The sequence below is a fragment of the Sminthopsis crassicaudata genome, chromosome 1 (genome assembly GCF_048593235.1).
Source record: "Sminthopsis crassicaudata isolate SCR6 chromosome 1, ASM4859323v1, whole genome shotgun sequence".
Lineage (NCBI taxonomy): Eukaryota > Metazoa > Chordata > Mammalia > Dasyuromorphia > Dasyuridae > Sminthopsis > Sminthopsis crassicaudata.
In genome coordinates this window covers 449,893,636-449,908,541 of record NC_133617.1, presented here as the reverse complement: position 1 = coordinate 449,908,541, position 14,906 = coordinate 449,893,636, and positions in this window count along the sequence as shown.

Here is a 14,906-nt window from a genome sequence, read left to right as displayed (position 1 = left end):
ATATATATATATATATGTATATATATATATGTATTTAACCTTTAAATTTTATATACATATATAAAATTTAAAGGTTAAACTGTTTATGTCCCTAGATGGGAAAATTATATCTATAACTTAGACTTGTAAGGGAGCATACACGGACTGAGGATGTGGTTGTAAATGCATTCTAATGTGATGATATCAAAGAAAAAGACATTAAAGGGATAGAAAAAGAATTGTATTGGGAGAAGAGAAAAGGGGACATATAATGGAGCAAATTAGATCATAGGAAGAGGCATAAGAGATCTATTATAATAGAAGAGAAAAAAAAGAAGGGAGAGGGATCAGCATTGTCTGAAGCTTAATCTCATCAGTTTGGGCTCAAAAAGTCAAACTCAGTTTGGTATAGAAATTAATCTTATCAAGAAGTAGAAGGAGAAAGGAGGGGGAAAGAGGGACTGGATAGAAGGGAGAGTAGAAATACTAGGAAGAAGGAATCAGAGAAGGGAGAAGAGGTGATAGAAAGAAGGGTAAGTAGAGGGGCCAGGTAGGTTAGAAACAAAACACTATTAAGGAGGAACAGGATGGAAAAAGAGAGCAAAACTATATACAGGAAAGAAAATAAGATGGAGAGAAATACAGAGCTGGTAATTGTAAAGGGCTAGAACTGAGCAAATGCACTTGGATAATGGAGCATGTGAAACTAATTGCCAATTGGACAATTCTCTATTAATATGTTTGAAGGATGACCCTCCCCAACTATTCTGTGCTGGCTGGATCGGTGGGTGTGGACAAAGAAGGGGAAGTGACATAAGCAGGTGGAGTAGGAGGAGAAAATTGAGGCATTCTCCTGGCTGTGGAGAGAGAGGAAGGAGGTGTGGAGATTGCTAGAGCTCATCCCCTGACTGGGACCACAAAAGACCAAGAATAAAGACTTTTGATTATCCTGACTTCAGGTGATTCTGGGAAGACAGAGTTCCAATAGGTAATCATAACTGTGAATGTGTGAATGGGATGAACTGTCCCATAAGATGGAAGTGAATGAGACGAGGTGAGATCTTTCAAGACAGTTGTGAAAATCGAGTAAGACTTCATCTACTTCAGAGTTTGAGTAGGCCTGAAGGACTCTGAAGTTCGAGTCAAGGGCATAATTGCGTTCCCCTCCATGATATCATCTTCTCCCTATTTCAGCCAAATATGGGCAACTATGTACTTATTGGTCAAGTTCAATTTCGTGGGTAGATCTCGAATTTAGAATGTAAGACTCTCAGCCAATGAGGATGAGGGTCAGTGGTGGGAGGGAGTGTTTGCGTTAGGATTAAAGGGGCTGTCCTGTCCAAAGGAGGCTCTTCCTCTCTTCCATTGTCTGCTGGAAGGATGGGACGCCCTTCTCGTAAGAATGTAAAATAAACTTTGATTTTTTTTTTTCTAGAGCTCTCTCCAGCTTTTTTTTATTAAATGGTGACCCCGCACCATTTCCGTACCACACAATTTTGGGGGCTAGTCCGGATCCTTTACTCGGTGAGTAAGTGAGCTACTGGGTGCTAGCGGGGAGGCGCCCTGCCCTGGTTTAGGCAGCCCGCCAGAGTCCAGGAACTTCTCCTTGCTCCCCAATGTAAAATGGGCCCGAAGTGGAGAAACTCAGAGAAAATCTGTGGTAAAAACTCCGACCGGTCGGTGGAGGACAGATCAGTCAAGTAATTTACTGCGCAGCAACCCAGAGGTAAGCCTCCTGTGAGTCCCTTGAGTCTAGTTATAGATTCTGGAGGGGTGCTCTGGACAGGAAGATAGCTAGGCCTTCTGGGTGACTGGAGTCAGTTGGCGACAACTGACATGTTTGGGCATTTAGGAGTCTATTAACTCCTTCCAAATTCAATGGGTGTGGCCTAGTCCCAGCCAGCCCTTGGGAGAGAAATGAGAAAAATATCAGAAAATACAGGTAGTCCCTTGGGAGATAAATTAAGTAATTGGAACAAACTGCCAAAATGTAAGGGGAAAAAAAAAGCAAGAAAAAGATGATAAGGTATTGTTGTGTTGCAGACTGGATGATTAAACAGTGTACCTGAGGGGATTTAATTCCATTAGCCCTTCTAGGGGCCTTAGGGCAGGGAGAAGAAATATGTCTATTTTGAAGCAGGGGCTGTTTCAGCTGGCCAGAATACCCCTTAGTAGATTCCATTTGGGATCAATATCCCTGTACATAAGGTAAGTATGAGGGATTGAGAGAAAAGATGGTGGCTTCTTTCCTCTCCCTCATGCCTGACTGCAGCAGGGCCATGTGGGCCAGGGGAAAGAAACTACTATTTAGTGAAATTCATTATTTTAAATATGATGGCAAAGTAATTTTATATTATTGGGAATTTAAAGCTGTGTTTGGGATTTTAAGTTAAAATATAGGTTATTAAAACAAAATGCTGGTAGCTTAACTTAGGGGAGGTTGTGGTATGTTGTTTTCTAGAGGTATTGGGTAATTTGTAACTGAGCTATGCCTTAAGTATTTGTCAGCTCTGTTAAGTTTTATGAAATTTGGATTAGTTATTTGCGAACCTTGAAGTGTAAAGTTTAAAAATATATACATATATATTTACTTAAAGACATGGGACAAGAAAGATTGGCTTGCAAAATTAATTAATAGTTTAAATGGAGCTATGATATATTGGGTCGGGAAGCATGGTGGTGTGGGGGAAGGGTGACCACGTGGAGAGGGACCTGGTCAGTCAGGTGTTCAATTCCCCTCCCCCTCTGATTAAGTATAGTAGGTTTTTTTTTAATAACTGAACCTCCTTGCTGATTTAGATATTAATTATTTCTACTGTTTAAAGGAACAGCCTACATTTATATGGTGTTAATAACTGAATGTTTTATTTTTACTTTTCAAGTCTATAGCTGTTCTAAGGAGTTGGAACTGTAAGTTTTCTGAAAGCAATTACTTTCTACTAAGATCTCATCTGACTAAAGCAAATTATTTAATGTTTATTTACATGCATGATAGTCTCCTTGTTTAAAGATTATTTTAATCTGATCTGATAATTTGATAGGGTTATTTGCAAAAATTTTAATCCTTTTCAGAATGAAGAGAGTATTAATATTAAATCTGAAAGATCTGAAAGTTTCTTTTCTGTGGAAACGGGATGCGATTTAGAATTTTTCTTTGTATTGAGTATTTTGAAGGCAAAATAATCTGTAATGTTAAACCTAGAACAATCTACTTAGATATGAAAGATAAACTGTATAATCTTCAAACTTTCTAGGATGAATCTTTATTGTGATTCTTGAGAACTAGATTCACCTGAAGCCTTGATTAATGATAATTGCTGTAGGAGATAAAATCTTTTGGGACTGGAGCTAATATTTACTTGCAGTTTTGAATTCAGGTATAACTGTTTGCATAGGTCGTCAAACCCCACCATCTGGAGGTGGGATGGTTAAAAATTAGGACAGCTACCTGAAGTAAAACTGCCTTAAATCATGCGCCTGATTTTTTCCTCTTATGTCTGTAATCAAAGCAAATGGTCAGTGAGATATACAGTACTAGGACCGCTTCCACTTTGCCTTTCTTTTTGAGACAAAGCTGGCAATCTCTGGAACCCCAATCCTAGACTCCTGACTATACATCTATATTGTCTTTAGATGCGTTTTTTCATGTTTTGCATGATTGTGGGGAGAGGCTATATGGAAAGAACTTTTGACACTCAAACAATCTCCTATAAAATATGCAGAGAAAATGAAATGAAGGGGTATTCAAGTTAGAACAATATTAAATCAGAGGGCTGGGAGATGGCTCACAGATTCCAGAATGCTGAAATACTATTAGAGGCAATACTATTAGAAAAGGATGATCTATAATTAACCAAGATCATAATCTTAATCCTGCTTCCTTTTTGTTCCCTGGAGAACAGAATTATTGCTGTATAAAACTGTCTGACTATTGCTATTTCAGGAAATTTACTAGTCTGTTATGTATAATCTGATAATTTCTGTAAACAGGGAGGGAAGGAAACAGAGATTTCAACTGGTCAGGAAATTGGGAAAAACTGATGTCTTATTTCAGTTCAGGCCGAATTGGAAACTATTTACTCTTTGCTTACCTCATCATTTTGGTTCCCTGATGAAGGACCTCAAAAACTAGACATAATTTGGGTACTGAATGGAACTCTGGAAAAGGTAAAAGATTTTTTTCCCTATTTTGCAGTGGACATCCAAGCTGCTTCAGGCCTGGATCGTTGTTAGAGCTCTATGCTCTGGCACAATTCTTTAATAATTGCTGCTATTGACGAAAAGTTCTCCTTTTTTTGTCTCACTCTCTTGTCTCTACAGATAAGGGAGAGGCTGCAAAAAGTTGAAAAAGCTTTTTACCTGTCCACTACCTAGACACACCTGATTTCAGCAGATGCTGGGTTTGGAGAAGGCTGCAGAGACAAAAGGCCTTCTTTTGCATCTCAAGGCATTTCTAATCAGACCTTAACCTTGTTTCCAAACCTTGCAATAAACATCTTTTTACCTATCTAGGTTTTCAGCCTGTAAATTCATTTACAGGGGACTCTTGCTGAAAATTTGCTAGACTATAATTGGCTGGCTTATGTTTTAACTTTGAATTATTGTCCTGACTCAGTTTCCCTAATTATCCTGACTCAGTCCTGCCTCAGTTTCCCTGCATCTTAGTTCTGCAACCCCCCCCCCCCTTTATCAGAATACTTGAGAAGATCTTATGTTTCAGAATAGCAGAATGTCTCTTCCATCCCAAGTTATGGGAATCTCTTATCAAGACTTCTTGAATTCTCTGAATTATTCTCTTGAATTATGTGGAATTAGACATTCTGTATATGATTGTATTTGCATTGGGTGTTTTTAAAAACAAACTGATTTGAGGGGCGCAGCCAAGATGGCGGAGAAGAAACACACGACTCTGTGAACGTCCTTACTCTCTCAAAACCAATTAGATAAATCAGCCTCAGAAATAGCGTTGGAATGATAGATACCACAAGGACTGGAAGCACGACTTACCAGCTGAAGAGAATCTGGAGTTTCAACAGAAAAGGTCAGTTCCCAGGGGAGGAAGAAGAGAGGCCAGCACAGATGGCTGGGTGCTAGCATACTGCACTGATCGCGCTGGGAAGGTCTCTGGGATCAGAGAAGCCACTGAGATAAAGGAATCTGGCACAGGCTGTTAGCTCTTCTCTGCTTATAATATAGCAGTTCAGAAGAGAAATCTAAACTACTTTAAAAATTCAGATAGATTAGATCTTCCCGGATCCTGGGAGTGACTCAGCAGATCTCAGCATTGGGGGGTGTGGCCCCTAGCTCCCACCTGAGACTAGTTAAGAGATTGAGAAGTGGGCGGATACGGCCCAAGGCAACACACACTGCCTAGCTCAGCTGGAGGGTGTGGAACTCAGCTCCGGAAGTCCCAGAGAAGCAGAACCTTTGAACTAGGGACAGCGGTTTCTGGCAGACACTTCCCAGTTTGAGCACAGGGGCTTTTCACATCACCTGCTGCTGACATGCACGCCCCACCGGGACGCATAGGCTAGGCTTTGTGTCGCCTTTACTGTTCAATCTCAAACCTCAGGGAAGCCTCTAAAACACAGCGCCCTCAAGGCACAGCAGTGCTAGTCACCTCTGAGGCACTTCCAGGGAGGGGGTGGGGTAGTCTCTCCCAGAGCTCTCTCTTAGCTCAGGCGCAGGAGCCGCTGCATCCATCCAGTCTGGGAGGAAGCTAGTAAATAAATAAATAAATAATTTCCTACCCCAGAGACAGACCCCAAAACATTTTTCAAGTATGAGCAAAAAGCCCAGAAAAACCATAGATTCCTTCTACACAGAGAAAGAGTGGGTATCCAACCCCGAGGAAGTTAACAGCAGAGAGTCAGCAGATAACAACCTAAAGGGGAACGATTCCTGCCCCCCATCACATAACTCTCTCCTTGAAGAGACTATTAAAAAGTTAAATAACAACGTCCTGAAATTGGAGTTGGAAAAAATAAAGAATTCACAGGAGATGCAGGGAAACAAAATTTGTGAATTAGAAAAGGTTAAAAAATCACAGGAAAGTAGAATTTTTGAATTGGAAAAGATAAAAAAGTCTCAAGAAAATAAAATTTCTGAATTGGAAAAAGAAAATAATTCTCAAAAAAAATTAGGGAAATGGAAAAAAATTCAATAGAGCAAAATAATTAATTTAAAAACGAAATTGGGCATTTACAAAAAGAACTAAAAACTGTGAAAGAAGAAAATATCTCCTTAAAAGTCAGGATGGAACAAATAGAAATGAATGATTCACAGAGAACCCAAGAATCAGTCAAACAAAAAAAAAATGAGAAGCTGGAGAACAACGTCAAATACTTACTGGGAAAATCTATAGACCTGGAAAATAGATCTAGGAGAGATAATCTGGGGATCATTGGACTTCCTGAAAACTATGACCAAAAAAAGAGCCTAGATTCTATTTTACAGGAAATTATCAAAAAGAACTGTCCAGAGATAATAGAAACAGAAGGGAAAGTAGATGTGGAAAGAATTCATCGAACTCCTTCTGAAATAGACCCTAAAAAAACAATACCACGGAATATTGTGGCTAAGCTGCAGAATTACCACACAAAGGAGAAAATTTTGCAAGCAGCTAGAAAAAAACAATTTAAATACCAAGGTGCCACAATAAGGGTCACTCAAGATCTGGCTGCCTCCACATTAAAAGATAGAAGAGCCTGGAACCTGATATTCCGAAAGGCAAAAGATCAAGGACTGCAACCAAGAATGAACTACCCAGCTAAGTTTAGCATCTTTTTCCATGGAAGAAGATGGTCATTCAATGAAATAGAGGAATTCTATATGTTTCTAAGAAAAAAACCAGACTTAAAAAAATTTTTGATCTACATCCATAAGACTGAAGAGAAACAGAAAAAGGTACACAGAACCCTTGAGAACTGTAACTCTGTTGTGGGTATATAAAAAGTACTCATGGATAATTTGATTTTACTGATGTAAAAGAAAAAAAAGGGGGGTGTAGTAAAGGGAAGGAGGTCGTTTCAGAAAAAGGGGAAGGAATGATAAAAAGAGGGAAATTACATCCCAGGAAGAGGCATAGAAAATATACCATATCTGAGGGAATTTAGTGAGGGGGAGAATCATTGTGTGAATCTTACTCTCATCAGAAGAGGCTCAAAGAGTAAATAATTGTCATATTTGTTTTTCAGAGAATTCTCTCTCACCTCATTAAAAGGGGGGAGAGGAAAAGGGAAAAGGAAAAGGAGAATAAGTGAAGGGACTTGGAGGGAGGGGGGAGGGATACTAAAAAAAGGGAGGGCTGCACGTCACAAGGGGGGTCTATAAATTGAATATTGGGGAAGGGGATCAGGGGTGTCAAGGGAAAAAGCATAATCTGGGGATAATATGATGGCAGGAAATACAGAATTAGTAATTTTAACTGTAAATGTGAATGGGATGAACGCTCCCATCAAACGGAGACGGATAGCAGATTGGATCAAAAATCAGAACCGTACAATATGTTGTCTGCAGGAAACACACTTAAAGCAGGGAGATACATACAGAGTAAAGGTAAAAGGTTGGAACAGAGCCTATTATGCTTCAGGTAAAGCCAAAAAAGCAGGGGTAGCTATCCTTATCTCAGATCAAGCAAAAGCAGAAGTTGATCTAATTAAAAGAGATAAGGAAGGAAACTATATCCTGCTGAAAGGTAGCATAAATAATGAAGCCATATCAATACTAAACATATATGCACCAAATGGTATAGCATCTAACTTTCTAAAGGAAAAGGTAAGAGAATTGCAAGAAGAAACAGACAGTAAAACTATAATAGTGGGAGATCTCAACCTTGCACTCTCAGATTTAGACAAAACAAATAAGAAAAACATTTAAAAAGTAAATAGAACATTAGAAAAACTAGGTATGATAGACCTTTGGAGAAAACTGAATGGCAATAGAAAGGAATATACTTTCTTCTCAGCAGTTCATGGATCCTATACAAAAATAGACCATATATTAGGACATAAAGATCTCAAAATTAAATGTAGGAAGGCAGAAAAAATAAATGCCTTCTTCTCAGATCACAATGCAATAAAAGCTACATTCAGTAAAAAGTTAGGGGTAAATAGACCAAAAAGTAATTGGAAAATGAACAATCTCATCTTAAAGAATGACTGGGTAAAACAGCAAATTATAGAAACAATTAATAATTTCACCCAAGATAATGACAATGATGAGACATCATACCAAAATCTGTGGGATGCAGCTAAAGCAGTAATAAGGGGAAATTTTATATCTTTAGAGGCTTATTTGAAGAAAATAAGGAAAGAGAAGATTAACGAATTGGGCCTGCAACTTGAAAAGCTAGAAAAATACCAAATTAAAAACCCCCAACCAAAAATTAAACTTGAAATACAAAAATTAAAAGGAGAAATCAATAATACTGAAAGTAAAAAAACTATTGAATTAATAAATAAAACAAAGAGTTGGTTTTATGAAAAAGCCAATAAAATAGATAAACCTTTGGTAACTTTGATCAGAAAAAAGAAAGAGGAAAATCAAATTGTTAGTCTTACAAATGAAAAGGGGGATCTTTCCACCAATGAAGAGGAAATTAGAGAAATAATAAGGAGTTACCTTGCCCAACTTTATGCCAATAAATTTGATAACTTAAGTGAAATGGATGACTTCCTCCAAAAATATGGGCTCCCTACATTAACAGAGGAGGAGATAAATTGCTTAAATAGTCCCATTTCAGAAAAAGAAATAGAACAAGCTATTAATCAACTCCCCAGGAAAAAATCCCCAGGGCCAGATGGATTCACCTGTGAATTCTACCAAACCTTTAAAGAAAAATTAGCCCCAATGTTATATAAATTACTTGAAAAAATAGGGGATGAAGGAGTCCTACCAAACTCCTTTTATGACACAGACATGGTACTGATACCTAAACCAGGTCGATCGAAAACTGAGAAAGAAAATTATAGACCAATTTCCTTAATGAATATTGATGCTAAAATCTTAAATAAGATATTAGCAAAAAGACTTCAGAAAATCATCTCCAGGATAATACACTATGATCAAGTAGGATTTATTCCAGGAATGCAGCGTTGGTTTAATATTAGGAAAACTATTAATATAATTGACCATATTAATAATCAAATTAATAAGAACCATATGATCATCTCAATAGATGCAGAAAAAGCATTTGACAAAATCCAACATCCATTCCTACTAAAAACTCTTGAGAGTATAGGAATAAATGGACTATTCCTTAGAATAATCAGGAGCATATATTTAAGACCGTCAGTAAGCATAATATGCAATAGAAATAAACTGCAACCTTTCCCAGTAAGATCAGGAGTGAAACAAGGTTGCCCACTATCACCATTACTATTCAATATAATACTAGAAACGCTAGCCTCGGCAATAAGAGCCGAGAAAGAGATTCAAGGAATTAGAGTAGGAAATGAGGAAATCAAACTATCACTCTTTGCAGATGACATGATGGTATACTTACAGAACCCCAAAGACTCTGCTAAAAAGCTATTAGAAATAATTCAAAATTTCAGCAAAGTGGCAGGATACAAAATAAATCCACATAAATCCTCAGCATTTTTATATATCACTAACAAAGTAAACAGCAAGAGATACAAAGAGAAATTCCATTCCAAACAAATGTTGAGAGTATAAAGTATTTGGGAATCCATCTACCAAAGAATAGTCAGGATTTATATGAGAAAAATTACAAAACACTTGCCACAAAAATAAAGTCAGATTTAAATAATTGGAAAGACATTCAGTGCTCTTGGATAGGCCCGAGCGAATATAATAAAGATGACAATACTCCCCAAACTAATCTATTTATTTAGTGCTATACCAATCAGACTCCCAAGAAACTATTTCAATGACCTAGAAAAAATAACAACAAAATTCATATGGAAGAATAAAAGGTCGAGAATTGCAAGGGAACTAATGAAAAAAAAGTCAGAGGAAGGTGGTCTAAGTGTACCTGATTTAAAGCTATATTATATAGCAGCAGTCACCAAAACCATTTGGTACTGGCTAAGAAATAGAATGGTAGATCAGTGGAACAGATTAGATACAAAGGACAAAAAAGGGTACATCTATAGCAATCTAATCTTTGACAAACCCAAAGATACCAACATTAGGGATAAAAATTCATTATGTGGGAAAAACTGTTGGGATAACTGGAAATTAATATGGCAGAAATTAGATATGGATCCACACTTAACACCATATACCAAGATAAGATCAAAATGGATCCATGATTTAGGCATAAAGAGTGAGATAATAAATAGATTAGAGGAACAGAGGATAGTCTACCTCTCAGACTTGTGGAGGAGGAAGGAATTTATGACCAGAGGAGAACTAGAGATCATTGTTGATCACAAAATAAAAGATTTTGATTACATCAAACTAAAAAGTTTCTGTACAAACAATACTAATGCAAACAAGATTAGAAGGGAAGTAACAAATTGGGAAAATATTTTTAAAAGCAAAGGTTCTGACAAAGGTCTCATTTCCAAAATATATAGAGAATTGACCCTAATTTATAAGAAACCAAACCATTCTCCAATTGATAAATGGTCAAAGGAAATGAACAGACAATTCTCAGATGATGAAATTGAAACTATGTCCACTCATATGAAAGAGTGTTCCAAATCACTACTGATCAGAGAAATGCAAATTAAGACAACTCTGAGATAACGCTATACACCTGTCAGATTGGCTAAGATGACAGGAACAAATAATGATGAATGTTGGAGGGGATGTGGGAAAACTGAGACACTAATACATTGTTGGTGGAGTTGTGAAAGAATCCAGCCATTCTGGAGAGCAATTTGGAACTATGTCCAAAAAGTTATCAAACTGTGGATACCCTTTGACCCAGCAGTACTACTACTGGGCTTATATCCCAAAGAAATACTAAAGAGCGGAAGGAGAGCCGTATGTGCCAGAATGTTTGTGGCAGCTCTTTTTGTTGTGGCTAGAAACTGGAAGATGAATGGATGTCCATCAGTTGGAGAATGGTTGGGTAAATTGTGGTATATGAAGGTTGTGGAATGTTATTGCTCTGTAAGAAATGACCAGAGGAATACAGAGAGGCTTGGAGAGACTTGCATCAGCTGATGCTGAGTGAAATGAGCAGAACCAGAAGATCACTGTACACTGCAACAACAATACTATATGAGGATGTATTCTGATGGAAGTGGAAATCTTCAACATAAAGAAGAGCCAACTCACTCCCAGTTGATCAATGATGGACAGAGGTAGCTATACCCAGAGAAGAACACTGGGAAGTGAATGTAAATTGTTAGCACTAATATCTGCCCAGGTTACATGTACCTTCGGAATCTAATGCTTATTGTGCAACAAGAAAATGGTATTTACACACATGTATTGTATCTAGGTTATATTGTAACACATGTAAAATGTATGGGATTGTCTGTCATCGGGGGGAGGGAGTGGAGGGAGGGGGGGATAATTTGGAAAAATGAATACAAGGGATAATATTATAAAAAATATATAATAAAAAAAAACGACAAACTGATTTGTATGAATAATGTTCACTTATGAAATATCTACTTGGATATAAACTCATTGGGACAAATTCCTTATTGTTATCAACATAAAGTTATGATTAATATTTGTTTAGAATTTATGTATGGTTCTTCTAGGATGGTAAATGGGAAAAAGAGAAATGGGTTTGTTAGAACTTCCACTGTTACCAAGGGCAGTCTACCTGCTCATTGGTCGGCTCAAATTTGTGAATTGTATGCTTTAAATCAAGGGTTGAAAATATTCGGGACCAGGATGGGAAGTTATTTTGAGGTAAGGGGAAATAGATTAGCAGATGAGGAGGCCAAGGGAGCTGGAGACTAGGATATTTCTCATATAATGGCCTTGATACCTGTAATTCCCCCTAGTCTACCCTCTCCCAGTTTACTCAGAAGGAAAAGAGAAGGCCTCAACTCTCAGAGCAGTTGAGAACTCAGAAGGATGATGGCTCTTGCCATCTTGAGGCATCAGTGCCTCAGAGAGGTACTGACCAAAGCAAGTATGAGGCAAGCCCTTCAGCAACTGCACCAGGACAGTCATTGGGATGTCCAAAACCTGTGTGATGCTGTGCTGGCAAGGTATGTTTCCCTCAGACTGACACCTGGTGGAAGGCTGTCTTGTTTGTTGAAGGACTGACAAGGCTGCTCAACACCAGCTCCCAAAAGAGGGACGACCTCCAAGAATCAGACCATTCCAAAGCATCCAGATGAACTTTACTGAGCTGTCACCAGAGTCACCTCAAATACTTGCTGGTCATAGTGGACCATCTGACCTCATGGATCTGGAGGCATTCCCCTCAGGCTGAGCAACTGCCTCGACAGTAAGTAAGGTCTTATTAGAACAAATTATTCCCAGATATGGAATGGTGGAGAGGATAGACTCGGATCAGGGAACACATTTTTTGCTCAGGTATTGCAGAGTCTGATTGGGGCCTTAGAAATTACTTGGGATCTCCATAGCCCTTGGCATCCTCCCTCTTCTGGGAAAGTAGAAAAAATGAACCAAGAAATAATATGGCAGCTGACTAAATTATCTTTAGAGACCCAACTTCCTGGGACTAAATGCCTTCCTCTTGCTCTGGTTAGAATCTGAACCAAGACACGTAGAGATATTGGGCTTTCACTTTATGAATTATTGTACGGTCATCTTTTCCAAGCTTATCATAAAGGAGACTGGGAGCCTGTTTTAGAGACAAAGGATTTATTTGTTAAGAGATATGTTAAATCATTGCTAAAACATTTGCAAGAACTTCAACAAAAAGGGCTAATAGCTCAGATTCTTCCTCTAGGTTTCCCTGTTCATAGAATTCAGGTTGCAGATTGGGTGTTGATCCGTCTTGGAAGAGCAGAAGCTGACTCTGTGCTGGGACGGACCCTACCAGGTGACACTGACCTCAGACACTGCGATGTGCACCCAGGAACGAGGCTGGACACACCATACCAGCACCAAAGGACCTGTGGCACCATCTTTATCAGAGTGGACAGTTGAAGATAGGGGAGACCTCAAATTACATAAGAGGAGGGGACCTCCACTGAATGGGAACACAGATTCTGAATCCAGTGCATTGTCACAGTATGACTTTTCTTACTTTGGGTCTCTTTGTCTGTTTGGAAGCTGATATATTTTCATTTGGGAATTTCACCTTAACTTCACAGTGTTATAATAGTTGAACCTCATGGCGCTTTCCCTGAGCTTTGGGTTTACCTATTTCCTCATGATAGCCATAGAAACCAGACCTTTACTTTCCAGAGATGAGAACTTAGTTCCTCCTGCTCATGCAGAATATAGAGAGAACTTTTAACTTATCAAATTGTTGGATCTGTGTTGGATCCCAATAATCAAACCAATGGCCATGGTTACCTGTCCCCTTAAGCCCAGCCTGGGTCCTTAATAACCGATCCCAAAGGGAACATATACATTGGGTACGGTTATCAATGGGGTTGGTACAATGTCACCCCAGGGACACCTGGAAAAATGGGACTCTGTTTCCCACATTTTGGAATACCTCTAACCAGATCAGTGGCCAGTTGCCAATTGTAGTTGGAGGAAGGAGCAAGGTTTATGGAAATGTCACTATGTCACTTTTGTGGGGGGGAGGCCCCCTAGGGACGAGAAACCAACAATATTATCCTTTTACAAAGAATAGTTCAGACATATTTTCAAGGGAACAACCTGCTCTAAAGGGTCATTATTGGATCTGTGGTTTAACTGCCTATACTCACCTACCTCTTAATTGGACAGGGAGTTGTTATATTGGACTAATAAGGCCAAAATTTTTCTTTCTTCCTGAACAGGCAAACCAATATTTAGGGATTCAGTCATACTATGATTTGGGAAGAGGGAAATGGAGTTTAGATACCTCCATTATTCAGACTGGAGATGCAAATGGTTGGGGTGACTCCTGGCCTCCAGAAAGAATAGTTAAAAGAGTATGGGCCGGCGACCTGGGCTCAAGCTGGAAGTTGGGGATATAGAACCCCAATATATATGTTGAACAGGATAATTAGGCTTCAAGCAGTTGTAGAGATTATCACCAATCAGATGGCTGAGGCACTAGATCTTTTGGCTGATGAAGCTACTCGAACCAGAGAGGTTATTTTAGAACAGACTTGTGTTGGATTATTTGTGGCTGAGGAAGGGGGAGTTTGTGCTAAACTAAATTTATCCACATGTTGTATAAAGATTGATGACAATGGCAATCTAGTAAAAGAAATTACTAAGAACATTAGGAAACTGGCTCATGTTTCCTGTACAGATGTGGACCTCACCGTTCAATACATCTTGGTGGTCCTGGTTTGGGGAAAGCTGGTGGAAGCAGCTCCTTTGGTTTGGCCTTATAGCCCTTAGTGGTGTTATATTACTCCCTATCTGCATCCCTTGTTTGATCAGATTAATAACCAGAATTGTCCAAAACTCATTATCTGGAATGATCAGGTTGGATGAGAAAGCTGAAGGGTCTGTTAGATGGATGTTGTTAAAAGGGCAAAGGTGGAGCCAGTGGGCCAAGGCCAACAGGAACCAGAAGGAAGTGAGGAATTCTTAGGGAATGTGAAATTATGTTACAAAAAAATTGAAGTGATCTCAGTGTACAAAATAGGAGGAGGGACTGAATGAGAAGAGGTGAAATCTTTTAAGACAATTGTGAAAATCGAGTAAGGCTTCATCTACTTCAGAGTTTGAATAGGCCTGAAGGACTTTGAAGTTTGAGTCAAGGGCATAATTGCGTTCCCCTCCCATGATATCATCTCCTCGCTATTTCAGCCAAATATGGGCAACTATGTACTTATTGGTCAAGATCAATTTCATGGGTAGATCTCGCATTTAGAATGTAAGACTCTAAGCCAATGAGGATGAGAGTC